Source organism: Stenella coeruleoalba (genome assembly GCF_951394435.1).
Source record: "Stenella coeruleoalba genome assembly, chromosome: 7".
Taxonomy (NCBI): domain Eukaryota; kingdom Metazoa; phylum Chordata; class Mammalia; order Artiodactyla; family Delphinidae; genus Stenella; species Stenella coeruleoalba.
Genome location: NC_137153.1, coordinates 75762331 through 75779433, shown reverse-complemented (window position 1 = coordinate 75779433; position 17103 = coordinate 75762331). Strand labels below are relative to the sequence as shown.

Sequence of the window (17103 nt, the reverse complement as noted above, 5' to 3'; positions counted from 1 at the left end):
GGGGTTGTGAACACATGACCGATTGGATTCTCTTCTTGCAGGTAAGGGAAGTCCACCTGGCCTTTATCCCTAAATAGTTAGATCAATGCCCATTAAGGGAATGGGCATGCCATAGGCCTGCAGGAGATCCTGCCCACCACCTCTGCACCTGTCAGAAGCTCCCAGACAGTCAGCCACGTGTCAGATACACCAACACCTATGCTGCCTCACAGCCACAGCACTGAATCAACCAGACTGCCAAGAAATTCCAGAAATTCACAAACAACTTTACACAACCAGAAGGGTGGCAAACTCCAGTCACGCCCAGCAGTGTTGCTTCAAGGCCTCGAAGAATAAGTCAAATAGTGCTTTAAAAAAAAAAAAAAAACTCTCTGGAATTAGAAATGTCTTTTTTTTTAATCATCACACACAAATGTCTTTGTACTACACATCACTTTCAAAACACTTTTCTGATCACCTACTTTGTGTTAGAACAGTAAGACAATGTTGAGGAGCCTTAAAGACAACAGAGTGTCAGCACTCCTCATGACAGGAGGCAGCCGGAACTCCTGGAAAGAGCACAAACCTTGGAAATTAGACAGACTTGGGTGTGATTCTTGGTTTTGCCACTTACTCACCATGACTGCAGTCAAGTCAACTAACTAGCTGACCCTCCATTTCCTCATTTGTAGAGTAGGGATAACGAAGAAGAAGATGATTATGATGATGTGGTCTCATCTCAGAACTGTTGACGTATAAAGAATCTGGCAGAGTGTCTGACACAAATTATGACTTAATAAATGTTACCTTCTCTCCAGTTCACCTCCCACTTGTCAAAGAACTTTAAATCAGTTCAGTGAGTGAGAACATTCTGTAAACCTAAGTATAATCAAAGGCAAAAGTGAAATAATCACTTTAGTGAGAGAAAAATAATAACAATGGCCAGTATTTATTGAGCAATTACTATGTGCCAAGTGCTTTACACACACTACCTCATCTGCCTTACCTCTTCTTCAGGGTGCTGTTGTCCACATTTTATAAGTGAGGGTACCAAGGCTCAAATATATTAGGAAATGTTTCCAAGTAAGTGGCAGAGCTGGGATTTGAATCCACATAATCTGACTCCAGAAGCCATGCTCTTAACCACCAGGAAAACACCGGTTTGAATATATATGCAAATTTTATGGAAAAACAAAAGGTAATTTATTTCAACTGGGGGATGGTCGCCAGAGAAGCTTTTGGGAAGAAGGGGACATCAGAACTGGGCCTTGGAGGAAAAGCAAGATTTCATTTTGACAGAGGTGGAATGGAAAAGGGATTATATAAAGGAGGACTATTCCAGGCTGAGGGATTGTCACCAACAAAGTGGAGGTGCAAAAAGATATGATGTGCTGGGAAACAGTGAGAAGTTGACATGGATAGATATCCCTCAGCTTGTGGATACCTCATGGTAATCCTACTCCTACTTGCAAGAGAGAAGGATGGAACAGGAGAAAGTATTAGGAAAGCAGGTTAGGGCCAAATGTCATGTCTAAAATATCTTCCTGGGGCATTTGGATCTTAGAGGCAATAGAGAGCCATAGGTAGTTACAAAAGAGAAGATATATGACACTACCCATGCTCCAGGAAAGTAACTGTCAGTAATGTGGAAGAGATATTAGAATGGGGGAAGAGAAAACGGTTAGGAGGTTCCTGTAATACTTCAGGCAAGAGACAATGGAAGGCTGGACAGGGCCAATGACAATGGAAAGGGGTGTGCACAAAGATACCCCAGGGGATAACTGGGGGGACCTGAATACTGATATGGGTGCCTGGAAAGACACTGACATTTTTGGCAAATAAGGAGAAGATAGAAACGGAAAAAGGAGAAGGCAGCTAGCAGTCCTTTGAAAAATAATACAATTCTTTGAAAAAGTGGTATAATTGTTAGAGGTGCTTTGAGCTGCAATTGACAGAAGGGTAGATAATAAAGATATTTCATTATCTCGCAAAAGAATTCAACGGTAGTAGGCAGCTCCAGGGACCATTAACTACTCGATGTAATTCACGTATGCATTCAATGATGTTCAAAGAGGGACTAGGCTGGTGCCTCTGAAAACCTCTTAACTTTTTTCCTCAGAGTCTCAAACAGTGGTGGCAGCAGCTCCACTCCTCGCATGAAAGTATCCAAAAAAGGAAGGACTTCTCTTCCCACATCTGTGTCTATTTATTAGGGAAAAAATATTTCCCAGAAGCCTCTGAGATGACTTCCTGAATGCTGGAATGTCATCACTGGCCACCCTTAGCTACCAGGAAACTGGAAAAATAAGTATCCAGCAAACAGGATTATGATTACTATGACTGGCTTACACCATGATCTATCCATGAGCCAAGTATACTGCAGGCTATCAAGCTCAGAAAGTGTTAATAAGAAAGAAGTGGTTATGGCTAGTGAGTGGGTAACCAACAGGGTCTGCCATGAGCATTTTGAACAAAGCAATCTGCCTTCCAGAAAATGGGAATTTACAGGATGATAATGTGATCCTTGGGCATGAAAACGTTTCTGATGAAAGTGAAGCCCTGATGCAGCAGCCTCAGAAGGGGTAGCTTATCCCAAATTCCCTCTTCAAAATGATAAGATATTCTGAGGTCTTGAGCTTATAGGAAGATGGGTCTTCACCTGGCCAAGCAGAAGGAAAAGATGACACACAACCACTAAGTTTTGTGATTCAGACTATGAGAACTCCTGGTAAAGCAAGATGATGATGCAGTCACAGGTGAAACACAACTCTTGCTCCTCCTAGAAGTTTTAGAAATTACAGAACATTGATTCATTTCCCTTAACCAGGGCTATTTAACCCTCTTCTGCATGTTCAAGTCCTATGTGTTCTTTAATGTCCAGTTCAATTTTGGCTTCCTTCATCAAGTTTTTCCTACCACCAACCAATTTGTATCCCACCATACTATTTAATACATTCACAAACATCTTTCTAATCCTATCATCAAATCCAATTAATTTGACCTAAATAGTTACCAATTCTGTCCACCTCTTTCTATCTCCATTGCTGATAATAACTGCTGATGTTTACTGGGCATGTGCTACGCTGCAAGGCATTATTCTATGCACTTTACAATTATTAATTCATTTAGTCTTTTCAATAGCCCAGTGAGGTAGATTATAGTAATCATTTTATACTTGAGGAAACTTGGAAATAGAATTGTTAAGTAACTTATTCAAATTCACATAGGTAATAAGTGATAGAAGTACTCTTGAGAGTTCATTTCTTAATTGATACATTACACCGCCTCTCTCTTCTAAGCCACATCCCATTTCACCTAAACTACTGCAACAGGATCCTATCTGATCTCCTTGCCTGCACTTAACTCCTCTCCAATGCATTCTTTACATCCTGAAGCTAAAATGATCTTTAAAAAAAAAATGCAAAATTTGGTCATGGCACAATCCCTCCCCCAACTCCCTATGCCCTGCCTACCTCTCTAGACTTACATTGTGTTATCCTCTTCTAGAACTTTGGATTCTAACCACCTTGATGTTTTCATTCCTTCCTACCCCAGGGCCTTTGCACAGGCTATTCCCTCTACCTAGAAGGCTCTTCCCTACCTCCCAGATTAGTTCAAGTTCTTATAGGTCATAGCAGATTCTGTTAATCACGAGATGATCAACCTCACTAGAGCAGGGCAGAGTTTGCATATTTCACTCATCAGCGTATCTCCAGCAATGAGCCCAGTCTTTGGTTCAGGAATCAATCCACTTTTATTACAGGTACAACTCTAAGCTCCCTTGCTAAAAGTGCAAGTTCACTGAGGTCAGGGACTGTGCCTCAGGGAGGTGGGCTACTCTAGTAAAGAGAATATGGGCTTCCATGTCCCACCTATTGTAAATAGAGCTGCAGTGAACATTGGGGTGCATGTGTCTTTTTGAATTATGGTTTTCTCAGGGTATATGCTCAGTAGTGGGATTGCTGGGTCATATGGTAACTCTATTTTTAGTTTTTTAAGGAACCGCCACACTCTTCTCCATAGTGGCTGTATCAATTTACATTCCCACCAACAGTGTGAGAGGGTTCCCTTTTCTCCACACCCTCTCCAGCATTTATTGTTTGTAGATTTTTTGATGACGGCCATTCTGAAAAAGGAACAAAATTGGGTCATCTGTAGAGATGTGGATGGACCTACAGTCTGTCACACAGAGTAAAGTAAGTCAGAAAGAGGAAAACAAATATCTTATATTAACGCATATATGTGGACTCCAGAAAAATGGTACAGATGAACCAATTTGCGGGGCAGGAACAGAGATGCAGACGTAGAAAACGGACGTGTGGACACCGGTGGGGAAGGGGGTGGGATGAATTGGGAGATTAGGATTGACATATATACACTACCATGTGTAAAGTAGATAGCTAGTGGGAACTTGCTGTATAGCACAGGGAGCTCAGCTCTATCCTCTGCGGTGACCACAGCAGAATATGACATAGCATTGCAAAGCAACTATACCCAATTAAAGAGAGAGAGAGAGAGAGAGAGGGAGAATATGGGCTTTGGCCATGTTAATTCAAAATCCATCTCTGGATGCATGATTTTTCAAGTCTCAACTTTCCTAACTTTAAGACGAAATAATCACACTGAAGACTAAAAGAGACACTGAAAATGATGTGCTAGTGAACCGGCAGCAAATGCTGTTTAGATCTTTCTTCCTAGATGCATCTTTGTGTCCCAGAGGGTCGATGGCATGAGCAGTGAGGCTGCACACCAGAGGCCCAGTGACCTCCCCCACCTCCCACATATTTCATCCCAGGCCACGGCTTCCTTCTCTACCTGTTGGCCTGCATGGGTGCCACCATGCGGAAATATGCAAAAATGCTACAGTGAGCAAGAGGTTAAGGATTTGCTAGGCACAGAGGGAAGGAAGGGGACAAAATGAACATGGTATGTGTTGCGTATCCACTAAGTGACAGGCATTTTCATACATTGTCTCATTTAATACTTAGCAAAAGTATCTGATTCTACAAGTGAGGAAACTGAGGCTCAGAGAGGTTAAGGTCTCACCCATGGACTTTGAACATGTAGGTGGTGGAGACCTGACTTGAACTTAGGTCTCCATAGGACTTGCTCCTGCTACCCCAGGGCACTACTTCCAAAATGATTCTCTTCCTTGCTGTTGCTTTCAGCTAAGTGTGCTTAAAAGACCCAAGACATCTTTACCTATCTTTAAATTCAACTTGACCCTGCTGGAAGAATCAGATAATTTAGTAATATTTGAGCACACAGTGTCTCACAATTAATTACCTATCTGCAAATGAATTACACATGCTGGAGTTTTTCTTTCAAAAAGCTACATGCCACTTGAGTAGAAAAACTAACTCTGAATTCAAAATGCCCAATATTGACTAGAGAATTTTTTTTTAAATTAACCTAATTTTGAATGAGTTTTAATTAATGAACTAAAAGCAGTTAATCATTACCATTCTCTGGGCCTACCTGAAATGAAAGATTAGGTCTAGAAGGGAGAGGGAGGACAGAGGAAATCATGTCCTGTCTCTCTGAGATGCTACCCCAGCCCAGGGCTTGAAACGGAGAACTGAGCACCCAAGACCCCACATAACTGGTTGCATCACACAGCCTATATACTGAGGTTACCCAAAATGTAATCCATCCACTACCTGTGTCCGAATCTCCTGGGACCTTTGTTGGAATGCCACTTCCTAGGACCTACTCCAGGCCTACAGATTCAGATTCTCTGAAGATGACACCCAGGAACTGGCATTTTAACAAACACCCCAGATGTTTCTGATTCATCCCAAGGTTTGAGAACAGCTTTGGGAGCTCAGTAAAAAGATAAAGATCAACTGCATATTTATTTACTTCATGGGAATATAATTTTCTGTAAGAACCTTGAAAATTTTTAAATGAATAATATATTTATCCCAGTAACTCTAAAGGTGAGGCAGTCCCATTTTCAAAATGAAAGAAATCAAGTCTTAAAATATATATGACATGTCCACCCTTTACACACAGTGAGGGATCAACTGCCTTGCACTTAGGAGGAGAGCAATAAAACAGTTACCATTTCACTGATTAGGACACTGTATACTGTAAATCTAATCCAGTTGATTAACTCACCTTTGTATCCGATTCCTAGTTCATTTTGTCTTGTGGGGGAATGGCATTTTTCTAAATTTATAACTTCAATATGCTCCTTAGTTATGAACAGACTCCCTGACTCAACTACTGATTTCATGTTCAGGACACTCTTTTATTCTTCTTCTGTACAACCCCCAGAAAAGGTAAATTTTTAGATAAATTACTTTCTTTTCTTCCTCCTCTCCACTGGTCAATTCTCTCACCTGCCATCCTACCAATTCAAATTTTAGAAATGAAAATTTAAATTGTAAAAAGAAACCTAATTGTTGAACAATTCCTTGTGATTAAGCAAATACCTCTAATCTTGCCCTGGTCTAGCAGTCTCTCTTCCTTTGCTTCTTGGGACTTGTCCCAAGCCTAAGGCATCCCTGAAACTTGAGGGTCAAGTACCCAAGGCAACAATTCATCAGTCTCAGGGTTTACTGGAGTCTCCCCATTTGGGAGAGCTCTGAGAGTTTCATCACCTTGGAAACACAACAGCAGGCTCCCCGAATATACACAGGGAGTATAGATTTTTCAGCACCAAAAGAAAACAGGGTTTAGTTATCCCCAAATGTAAGAGTCACGATTCAAAACTGTCACTGACTCGGAAGCATCTTTAGTCAGGAATAGTATCTTCAAGCTGACAAGTTCCAAATATGTGTACTTATGTTAACCAAACCAGTAGTTGGGGAAAAGCTCAAAAATAACCCATCTCTATCTTTAATTTTTCTCCTAAAAATGGAATGGCTTTCACTGAAACTGGCCAGGCCACTGCCAATACAGCTACCACTGGTGTGTATGGAACAGTCAAGTTACCTATGTCGTTTGCAGAAATCCTGATTTTGGAAATGTAAGTGTGAAAGATACTCTCATAGAAGACATTTTGAACCTTAAAATGGAACTGCTTGCTTTGATGCAAATGGCTGGGGGATGGGGTTGGGTGGATAATTTATCTCAGACTGTTCTTTCTAGTATTACAGGTTGTCTAGTCTGAATCATTCATGTATTGTTTGCTGAATGATCAGGTGAATGACATCAGTTCTTTACTTATTCCAATGCACTGAAAGGGCTCAACCACACTGATCAAATGACCCTTCTGTTATTTCTTTCACAATAAATTCAATCAAATTTACGGAGCGCCTAGGTGGTGCCAGGCACTGTGTCAGGCTCCTGAGATACAAAAATGAATGAAGCGCGGTGCTAGTTTATTAATGATCTCTTAAGATTTGGCAGGGCACAGCCTCGCTCCCTGCCACCACAGCCTGCACAGCTGTCGAACCAATCGTGGGTGTGCGTACTCCATGGCTCCCAGCACCTGGGAACACTTTACTCCCAGTCCAGCCCACGAACCCAGTGCCAGGGCTCTCCCGGCGTTCTCCCAAAGCCAAAACGCTCAAGTTCAACTCCAGCGCCGCGGCGCCCGCTCCACACGGAGCTAACTCCGGGCTCCGCGGCTCACGCGGCGAGCTTCCTTCCACCTGTCCGCCCGCCCGTCAGGGTGCGCCAGACCCCGCACCCGCTTACTTTGCCGCTGTCGCTCACACCAAGGAGGTGATCCCGCAGCACCTCCATGGGGCAGGTCCAGGTGGAGTGGACGAAAGTCCCTCGGAAGATGTGCGCCAGGGGCGGCATCCGGGCGGCACACATGTCAGCGGTGGAGCGCAGTGCGGAGTCCGCGGCCCAAGGAGGGCGCACCGGGCGGAGGCGCGGCGAGGACTCCCTGCGGCTGCGGGCAGCTGCCGAGCCGGCACCAGCGCCGGCCTCGTCCTGCCCCCGCTTCCCCGCGCGATCGCCTTCCCCCTGCAGACCGCGCCCAGGGGCTGGCTCCCTGCCTCCTCGATGCCAATAGGATTTTTTCTCCCGTGAGTTGGCTCCAGTCTCTCCTCCCCTGCTTTAGTTTTTGATACGTTAACTCTTTGAGTTTCCAAAATCACCGTTCACGCTGCGGTTCTTTTAACCGTTGGTTGTTGTCACCCACCCAGGGGGCGGGAGATGAAGGAAGGAGTTGGAGGATTCAGGATTCCATCCCTGTACCTTTAAGTGGTCATTAAATTCGCTTTTGCCACGGGCCCCAACTTCCTCCACCTTCCTTTAGTTGTCACGCCCAGAGTTGCATCTATCTGCTTTCCCTGCCCTTTAAACTCTTAGGGCTATTTGTAGCCAAACCCTGGAACTTTTCAACCTGTAGTAACCACAAGGTCTGAACGGGCACGAGTTCAGTGCCAGGGTGACAGGTCTGTTAGGGCTGCCTACTTTACCAACCAGTTTCATTTTCATTTTCTGCGGGCTGAAGAATTTGTCCTAACCTCATGTTCTGAAAGCATGTCTTACAGAATTATGGGGGCCCCACCAGTGAAGGCTAATCTCGACCCCAAAGTTCCTCTCTTCACCTGAGGCCAATGTTTTGGGCCTTGTGTCCACCCACAAACAACTCCAATTCCAGTTTTTCTCATACCTAAAATAAATGAATCTCTTTGATTTACTTCCAGTTGTACAGGGGGAGAAAATTAAGTACTCAAGCCAAGTAGCTAAAAATGGCAGTGTGGCACGGCTTGGTGGAAAGAGTCCTGGATTAGGAATCAAGAGACTATGGTCAATGCAGGTGGGACTCAGCATCCTTATCCTTGTTTGTGAAAATGGAACTGGGACTGGGTGGTTGCTAAGATTGATTCTAGGTCAGCATTCCTTCCCTACAGTATGTGCACAAAGTACTTTACTAAGTTCCTCCAGGAAGAATAACTGGTTTCCACTCAGGGCCTTTGTGCGTGCTGCTCCTTCTGCCCCTAATGCCTCCTGTGGATACTCACATGACTGGCTCTTCCGATCACTGGTTTGCCTCAAGTGTCAGCTCTTCCGAGTAACCTCCCTCCAACACCAAGCTAATAGCACGTCCCCATCCCTGACAGTTTCTATCGCATTAGACTATTTTGTTTCTGCTATTGCATTTATCATATCCATTCTCATTTATTTTATGCTTTTTCATTTATTTCTGCTTCCCTTCCCCCAGTATACACACACACAGAGTAACAGAAGCACCACAAGGACAGGAGTCTTATACCTAGAACAGTGCCTGGTGTTTCATACATATTGAATGAATGAATGAATGAATGGTTCTTCTGGGAGCAGAGCAGTAACCTGAGATAAATATCGATTTTGGCTCCTACATAAAGGATAAGGGTTTCACACTGCCGTACATGAGCAAGCTTTCTCTGAATTGCTGCTTTTATGACACAGGGGTAGCTTATATAAATGATTCATTCCCTTCTCAGTACCTTCACCTCCCCCTTACCAAGGTGTAGGGTGACCAACTCATGGGGACTTTCCTTGCTGTAACACTGAAAGTCTCACAATGCAGGAAACTCCTCAGTCCCAGGCACACCAAGCTCGTTGATCACCTGCCAAGAACTCAGATTAGGAAGCCCTGAGATTAGGAAGCTGAGAGCTTTGGACTTGCCTCTGGGAGACATCAGCCCTTTCTCCCTGTTGCTTACTTCTGATTATGCAGACCACACTCCCTGCTTGCAGTCGCAAGAGACAGAACACTGAAAACATCCTCTTGATCTAGGCTTGTATATACACAAACCTCAGAAAGAAAAGTGAAGAAAACGTCTGGCTGTCACTGTAAAAGAGGAATCAATTAAGTATTTCTAAAACATATATTGGTTTCCTAACATAAATACAGCTAATATATTTTTTAATGAAAGCCACCTAAATGTCCAACAATTGAGTCTAGTTTAGTGAATTAGCATCTATTTACTTAGAATATTATGCAGTTATTGAAAACAATACGGGATATATGTAACCTTGTAGGAGTTACGTATAATAAAATGTCAAGTTTTTTTTGTTTTTCTTTAATGGCATTTATGCTATGGTTAAAATCAGGAAAAGCCTAGGGCATAATGGCTAGAATTAGAAAAGTGTACCAGGGCTTCCCTGGTGGCGCGGTGGTTGAGAGTCTGCCTGCCGATGCAGGGGACACGGGTTCGTGGCCCGGTCCGGGAGGATCCCACACACCGCGGAGTGGCTGGGCCCGTGAGCCATGGCCGCTGAGCCTGCGCGTCCGGAGCCTGTGTTCCGCAGCGGGAGAGACCACAACAGTGAGAGGCCCGTGTAACGCAAAAAAAAAAAAAAAAGGTGTACCAAACAATGGCAGTCATTCTGTTGAGGTAGTGGAATTGCTGGGGAATTGTGTTTTGATGTTTATTGACATTGTTTCATGTGGCCTTATGGAATGACTAGTCATTGTGTAGCTTTGAATAAAGCTGATCTTCTTAAACAGGAGATATGGCCATGGGCCTCCAGGTGACATGGCATTAGCACTTCTCAGGTAAGTGTTAGCTCTTCCAAGCAGGGCACAATTTCACTTCCACTCCCAGCCAAGGTGTAGTCGCCTTGCTCAGGATCCAGTACCCTCAGCTCAGCCACACGTCAAGAAATCTTGGCTTCCCAACTATTCTCACCTGTCCTCCACCCTCAGGGGTGGAGACTCCTTTAAATTCCCAGTCCTCCTGCAATTTGGACTCCCACCCTGTTATCTCTAGGGAAACATTCTGGAGGCTACTGAGGTCTGGAGGAAGAAAGGAGTGCAGAGCTTTTATATTTACCTTTGAAACACAGCTCAAGCACACCGCAAGCCAGCCTCTGGTTTAGTGTAATGATTCTGACCAGGGCAAAGTATGTGACAAGTGGTGCTTATTGTGCCTCCAAAGTCTCAAGGAAATACCTGTTCGTATTCATCAGCTCTTTCTGTAGCCCATCTTAAATTCATGCAATATTAGAACTGAAAGAGCCGTAGAGATTATTATTCAATGTGCATTTCACTGCTATTTTCTAGAATCACTGTTCCCTGCCAATAATGGCTCCTTTCAACCCTCACCAACTCAGTTTCTCTAAAGGAAATCCAACGGTGGTATGCAGTTTTCAGTGCCCTACCCCTACGTATCACTTCCTACCGAAGAAAAGAGACTCTCCTTGTCATGGACGCTTCCTGAAGCCCTGGCTGCTTCTTCAGGCTCTTCTTCCAGTATCCCACATACCATGCATCTGCTTTTGCTCACGATCTCTCTGCCTGCAGCGCCCTTATACCACTTTATACTGCGCCTGCCTCATTTTACTGCCCACTCTCCCCTGGCTAAATCCCTCATCTTAATTGTGCACTCCCGCCCACCTCCAGGAAATCTTTACACCTCCTCTCTCTCTCAGGTGTTAAGTGCTCCTCCTGAGTTTGTGGGGTTGCTATAAGTATTCCTTATCAGTCTGTCTCCCTGAGAAGATTGCTGTTTCCTTAAGGACCATGTTTTCTTCCTTCCCTTCTTTCTCTGTACCCGCTTAACACAGCATGTGACCAGTAGGAGCTGCTCAATAAACACATAAATGCTGGATTTCAAGAGATGACTCTATTGTCTATATTTTAGTGATGAAAAAGAAGAGAATAGCGGGTGTGTGCTAATGGTGAGCAATTCACTGGGACTAGAATTTAAGGAAGAGTTTTATTTCATTTATTTAGTTTTCTAACATTTTATTGTGAAAATTTTCAAACATGCAGAAAAGTTGAAAAGCTTCATTTCTTAAGATCACACTTTTCCCTTCTTCAGATGGAGCCACGTGATTCAAACTCAACAACTGGATAGGACCAGTAGAAACTGAACCTCTAATTGTGTGAAGCAAGGAACAGGACCATAGCATGACCAGTTTTGACATTTTGATCACCTTATCAGTGTAACTATACCTGCAGCTGGTCAATCTCTCCTGCTAGACAGAACCTGACTGTTTAAAAAACTTTCTCTTTTACTATCTCATTTTGAACCTCACAACAACTCTATAAAGTAGGAAGAGGATGTATTTTAACCATTCCAGAGATGGGGAAACTGAGGTTCAGGGCAGTTGGCTTGCCTATCCAATTAGTATAGGATAGACCTGGGTTTTAATTCCAGTTATTCTCACTCATTGTCTCAACACAGTAGACTGTGAAGAATTTCCATTCAATTTTGCCATGACTCATTTGGTCACCACATTGTGGGTTGTCATCTACAACTTTCACATTGTACATGGTTTTTCAACAGTTGCCAGTGACATACAGATCTACCCTGAAGAAAAACCAAAGTAAGACTAATGGACCTCAAGGAGAAGAACAATCCAATCAACATAAGTCAGTAAAACGATCCAGTGAGAATAACTCACACTTTCAAGAGACATGGAGAGTGAAGGTCAGGCGGGTTAAATGAGAAGCCACTTTCCTCTCCTATCTGGCAGAGAAGTTGTCATTGCATAGTGAAATAAATGCCTGCCTATTTTATTTATTCTTTTCGTGTAGCTAAATCTATCAGTTTCCATGGTGCCCCACATTCACCATGGAAACTCTGACAAGCTCGTTATGCTTTAGGGAAAAAAACACACACACCAAAAATCTGAGATGGGATAAATGGATTTCTTTTAAAACTGTTTGCTCCTGAGTAGGAAGCCTTGATAGATGGCAAATCATAACGATCTTGATTTTTCCACTTCTTAAGTGGGAACACAGGATTGCATACCCACCAAAGGAGCACCCTTGGCTCCCGAAAATTATCTGTGTAGCAGTAGTTATGTCTGTGAATATCACTTCTGCATTTACTGGCAAAGAGAAATGGCTCAAACCTCACTGAGCCGATTTTTATGAGAATATGGTACTAGTCCCTATACATTTTCTTCTGTTTGTTCATTCAGCCAATATTTATTGGAAATCTATATTATGACAGGCACTCTGCCAGGCTCTGTGGATGTAACAGTGTATGAAACAGATATTATCTTGTCCATATGCAATTTATACTAATCTTCTTTCTCTCCATCACCTCTAGGAGTAGGATTAGTTTTCATAGTGTTATTATAACATTTCCCTAGCATGGCTGGCAAATAGCATATTATCATATATACTACATATCAAATTGTAAATTATATATAATATATATAATAAAATGCACTTAAGACTAAGGCTGAAGTGACACATGTTGATAACAATGCAGAGGTTATGTGATTTCTTTAACATTATTTGTTTTAAAGAAGTCTGTATTTTTAAGTAGCTACTTTATTACTTTTGTAAAACTGATATATGTTCATTTTTCAAGATTTGACTATTTAAAAAAAATACTCATATCTCACTACCCAGATATATCATCGCCATTAGCACCCTTGATATTTTCTTAGAAAAGTTCAAGTATAGAAAAGACAAAAAATAGACAGCCTAGAAGTTTGTAGAAAGGAAAACTAAGCTAGGGAGAAGCTACCTCTACTTTGTAGAAAAGCAATTAAATTTGGATAAATTTGGGAAAAGGCATATATTTCACTTGAATTTTAATGAAGAAAGGAAAACTTCAAAACGAGAGGATTGTGCTTCAACTTGAATTAGGTTTTATGCCAGGCTGGTGCAGGAAGATATTTTTCCTGGCTGGAAAGCTTTCAGTACCATGTAAGTAGCTGTCTCCACCCGCTCATACTGCTGACCTTTAGAATCACATAGCGCCTGAGCAGAGATAACCTTATGCCACTTTCCATGTCATGACAGCAAGCTCAAAGCAAATACTATCAACCTGATGTTACTCTGTCTACATTTCTGCCCTAACATAGATATTTTCCTATGTTTAATATCAAAGGATAAGCACCAGATAGAATCAATACCTATAGACTCCTGTTCCAGCTTAGCCACTAGCCAGTGGTGCCTTGGGAAAGGCATTCCACCTCTTTGGCTTGGTTTCTCCATCTATAAGATGGAAGGTCACGTACTATCACTGGCTCCATACTTCTTTACTCTCAAGGACTGCTAAGATCTTAAGTTTTAAAACATTTTATCCATCAAGAAGATAAGATCGATGCTTGACATAAATTTTTGTTGAATAAATTATTTCCCTATTTTTCATTAAAGACCAGATTAACTACCAATGAAATTTTGCTGATCAACATGAACTGTCTAGTATCAGTATGTTGAGTGAACATAATTCTAAACAAAAGCAGATCTAACATTTCATGCAGCCCATGCAATCTATCTCAAGTTGGACAAATTCTGTTAGCCTTTGTGAAATGTCAGAAATAGCTTAAGGAATATGTTTTTTAATTTGTTGAATAATCCTCCTTAGTATCCTGGGACTCTAGGTTGATAAAAACCAAACTAGGGTAGGGAATCATTGACCTGATTGCACACATTTTGGGGAATTAGCTGTTAATTTTCTGCCTTGAACTAAAAGAGTGTATTTTACACATATCCATCATGCCACATCAATGCCTGAGACCTAGAGGATTAAGTGAATACTACTTAGGTGTTAATTCTTGAGATCACAGAGAAAGGTTGGTTTTCCTCAAGGATATCAATGCACAACTCAAGTGGCTTGAGCAATCATGGTTCCAAAGTTGGGAAAATGCTGGCGCCAGCTAATGACATGATAGTCAATATACTATAACAGCTACTGCATGCCTATAGAGTCCATGCTTCTAGAAGCCACGTCAAGGTTGGACTCTACCCCAGCAGAAAGCCAAATATTACCATCCTTAGAAAAGCTACACAATTAGAGCCCCTTCGGATATGGAAATTAAAGGCTAACTGAAACTCAAATTAAATGATAAAATAATGATGTTTTTAAAGGAAAAAAGAAGAGTTCTGAGGAATTCTTATAGTATTATTTGAATGTATAAAATTATTTGGGAAGCTATAAATGTCAAAAATTCCTCTCTGCATATTTCTAAAGGGATCATTTTTAATATGACGTATAAATGAAGGAACCTACCATTTACAGAAGACTCTTCCTTATGAAATGCAAAACCATTGATTGTATTTATAACAAAAATCTAGCCCTAATCGGAGAATAAAAACATCTGAGAAAAGCAGTTTTTCTAATTGCTTTTATAAGTTTGGTTTCCTTTTCAGAATTCTTTGTGCAATGGAATATAATAGAGACACAGTAAATGTTAGATGAATTAATGTTACATTATATACCCTAAACCCCCGACTCAGACTCCCTCATCTACCCCCACTGCAGCATTAAAATTGCCATAGTGTGTATAATACTATAATATGCTGTGAAATGAAGAAAATGTAATTTGAGTTTAGGGCATGTGTAAGTAAAGACTATGAGTTGAAAGTGGCAGAAAATCAGTTCAAACTTTTTAAGCCAAAGGAGAGAATATACTGTCTCACAAAACCAAAAACATAATCTCACTGGCTTCTGGCACAGCTTGGTTGCAGGTTCCATCAATGTCTACAGCACCCGGTTGTTCCTCTCCTCTCTCCCTCTCTCTCTCTCTCCCTCCCTCCCCCATCCTCCATCCTCCTTCAGACAGACTTAATTCTCTAGCATATCTCTCCTTATGGCTACAACATGGCAGCAACAGCTCTAGACTTCACACTCTCTCAAATTCAACTGAGGGAAGCACCAAACAACCTTCCTCCAAATTTCCAGGAAAACAACAACAGACAGCTCTTTGCCTTATCTACCCCAATTGGACCAATGTCCGGTCCCACAACAATCACCATAGAGGGCAATGTGAGATGTGATGCCCTGAACAACTTGGGGGTTAGGGGTGCAGACCCCCAAGCAGTTAAAAATCTGTGTTTGACTTGACTCCCCCAAAAGTTAACTACTAATAGCCTACTGTTGACCAGAAGCCTTACTGATAACATAAACAGTTAACACATAGTTGGTATGTTATATGTATTATATACTGTATTCTTACAATAAAGTAAGCTAGAGAAAAGAAAATGTTATTAAGCAAACCATAAGTAAGCAAAAATACATTTACAGTACGGTATTGTATTTATCGTTACAGTAAGTTTGAATCATCTGTTTACAAGATGAATCATCTGTCAGTACCTATATCAAAATTGTCTTATATGATATAAAATACTGTAGAGGTTATTATTAACACTAGACATCAAAAATGAAAATATAACGTGAAAAGGAAATTCATATTTATTTACAGGTGTAACGATTCATGCATTGATAATAAAGCAGCAGCAATATGGTAGCCTAGTGTAATCAATACAATTGCTTCACATATCGATTGTATAGCCTACCCTATACACTAATGAATCATTATAAAATTTTTACGGCATACAGTATTACAATCATATTCATAATACAGTATTGGAAACTTCATTTTTAAAAAAATCACTTACCTGTGATGACAGACTGATGTGCAGTTTCACCAATTATGAAAGAGGGAGGCATAGTGAACAGTAATGTAATTCTCTGAAAGCAAAGTTATGAAACAGTAAGAAAACTAATACATTATTAGTTTTATATTAAATATCACTCACCTTATGCCTATGTAAGGATCAACTAATATCTACATATATTTTATGCATTCTTCACATACTTAACTTTTTCTTAATTTCTTTGATATTTCTAGGCTACATGATTCATCTGAGAGTTTATCAAATTGTCTCAAATCTCCATTAAAATTTTCCAATATATTTATTGAAAAAATATATATATACAGTAAGTGGACCTGAGCAGTTCAAACCCATATTGTTCAAGGGTCAACTATATAACAGGTATAAATATTGGTGAAGTATGACAGAATCCATGATGTACATGAAATAATTATATTGCGACATGCTTTCTTTTTTCCTTCAATAAACTTTGTTTTGTGCCTCCTATGAGTAAGACAATGTGCTGTGTGTTGTGTGGGGTATAAAAATAAGTGTGAAATAGTTCCTGTCCTCACACTAAGAATCACAAGTGTAAGGGACCTTTTGTTTTTGTGTTTTTTTTTTTTTTTTGCGGTACGTGGGCCTCTCACTGCTGTGGCCTCTCCCGTTGCAGAGCACAGGCTCCAGACGCGCAGGCTCAGCGGCCATGGCTCACGGGCCCAGCCGCTCCGTGGCACGTGGGATCCTCCCGGACCAGGGCACGAACCCGTGTCCCCTGCATCGGCAGGCGGACTCTCAACCACTGCGCCACCAGGGAAGCCCCATGTAAGGGACCTTTTAAAAAATAAAGTGCAGAGTGAACTACTCTTTTAATTTTTATTTACAGA

At 41.5% G+C, this 17103-nt stretch overlaps 1 protein-coding gene across 4 annotated transcripts in view; it reads right to left on the bottom strand.

Annotated features, from left to right (window-relative positions):
- Nucleotides 1-17103, bottom strand: part of GDA (guanine deaminase) — a 260601-nt gene that overhangs the window by 122861 nt on the left and 120637 nt on the right. For 3 of the 4 annotated variants that reach the window (XM_079925961.1, XM_079925962.1, XM_079925963.1), the window contains exon 2: nucleotides 16241-16313. The exons of the other annotated variant lie outside the window; for it this stretch is intronic. The gene's annotated coding sequence lies outside the window, so the exon portion shown is untranslated. The remainder of the gene's footprint in view (nucleotides 1-16240; nucleotides 16314-17103) is intronic. 4 annotated transcript variants of the gene reach the window in all.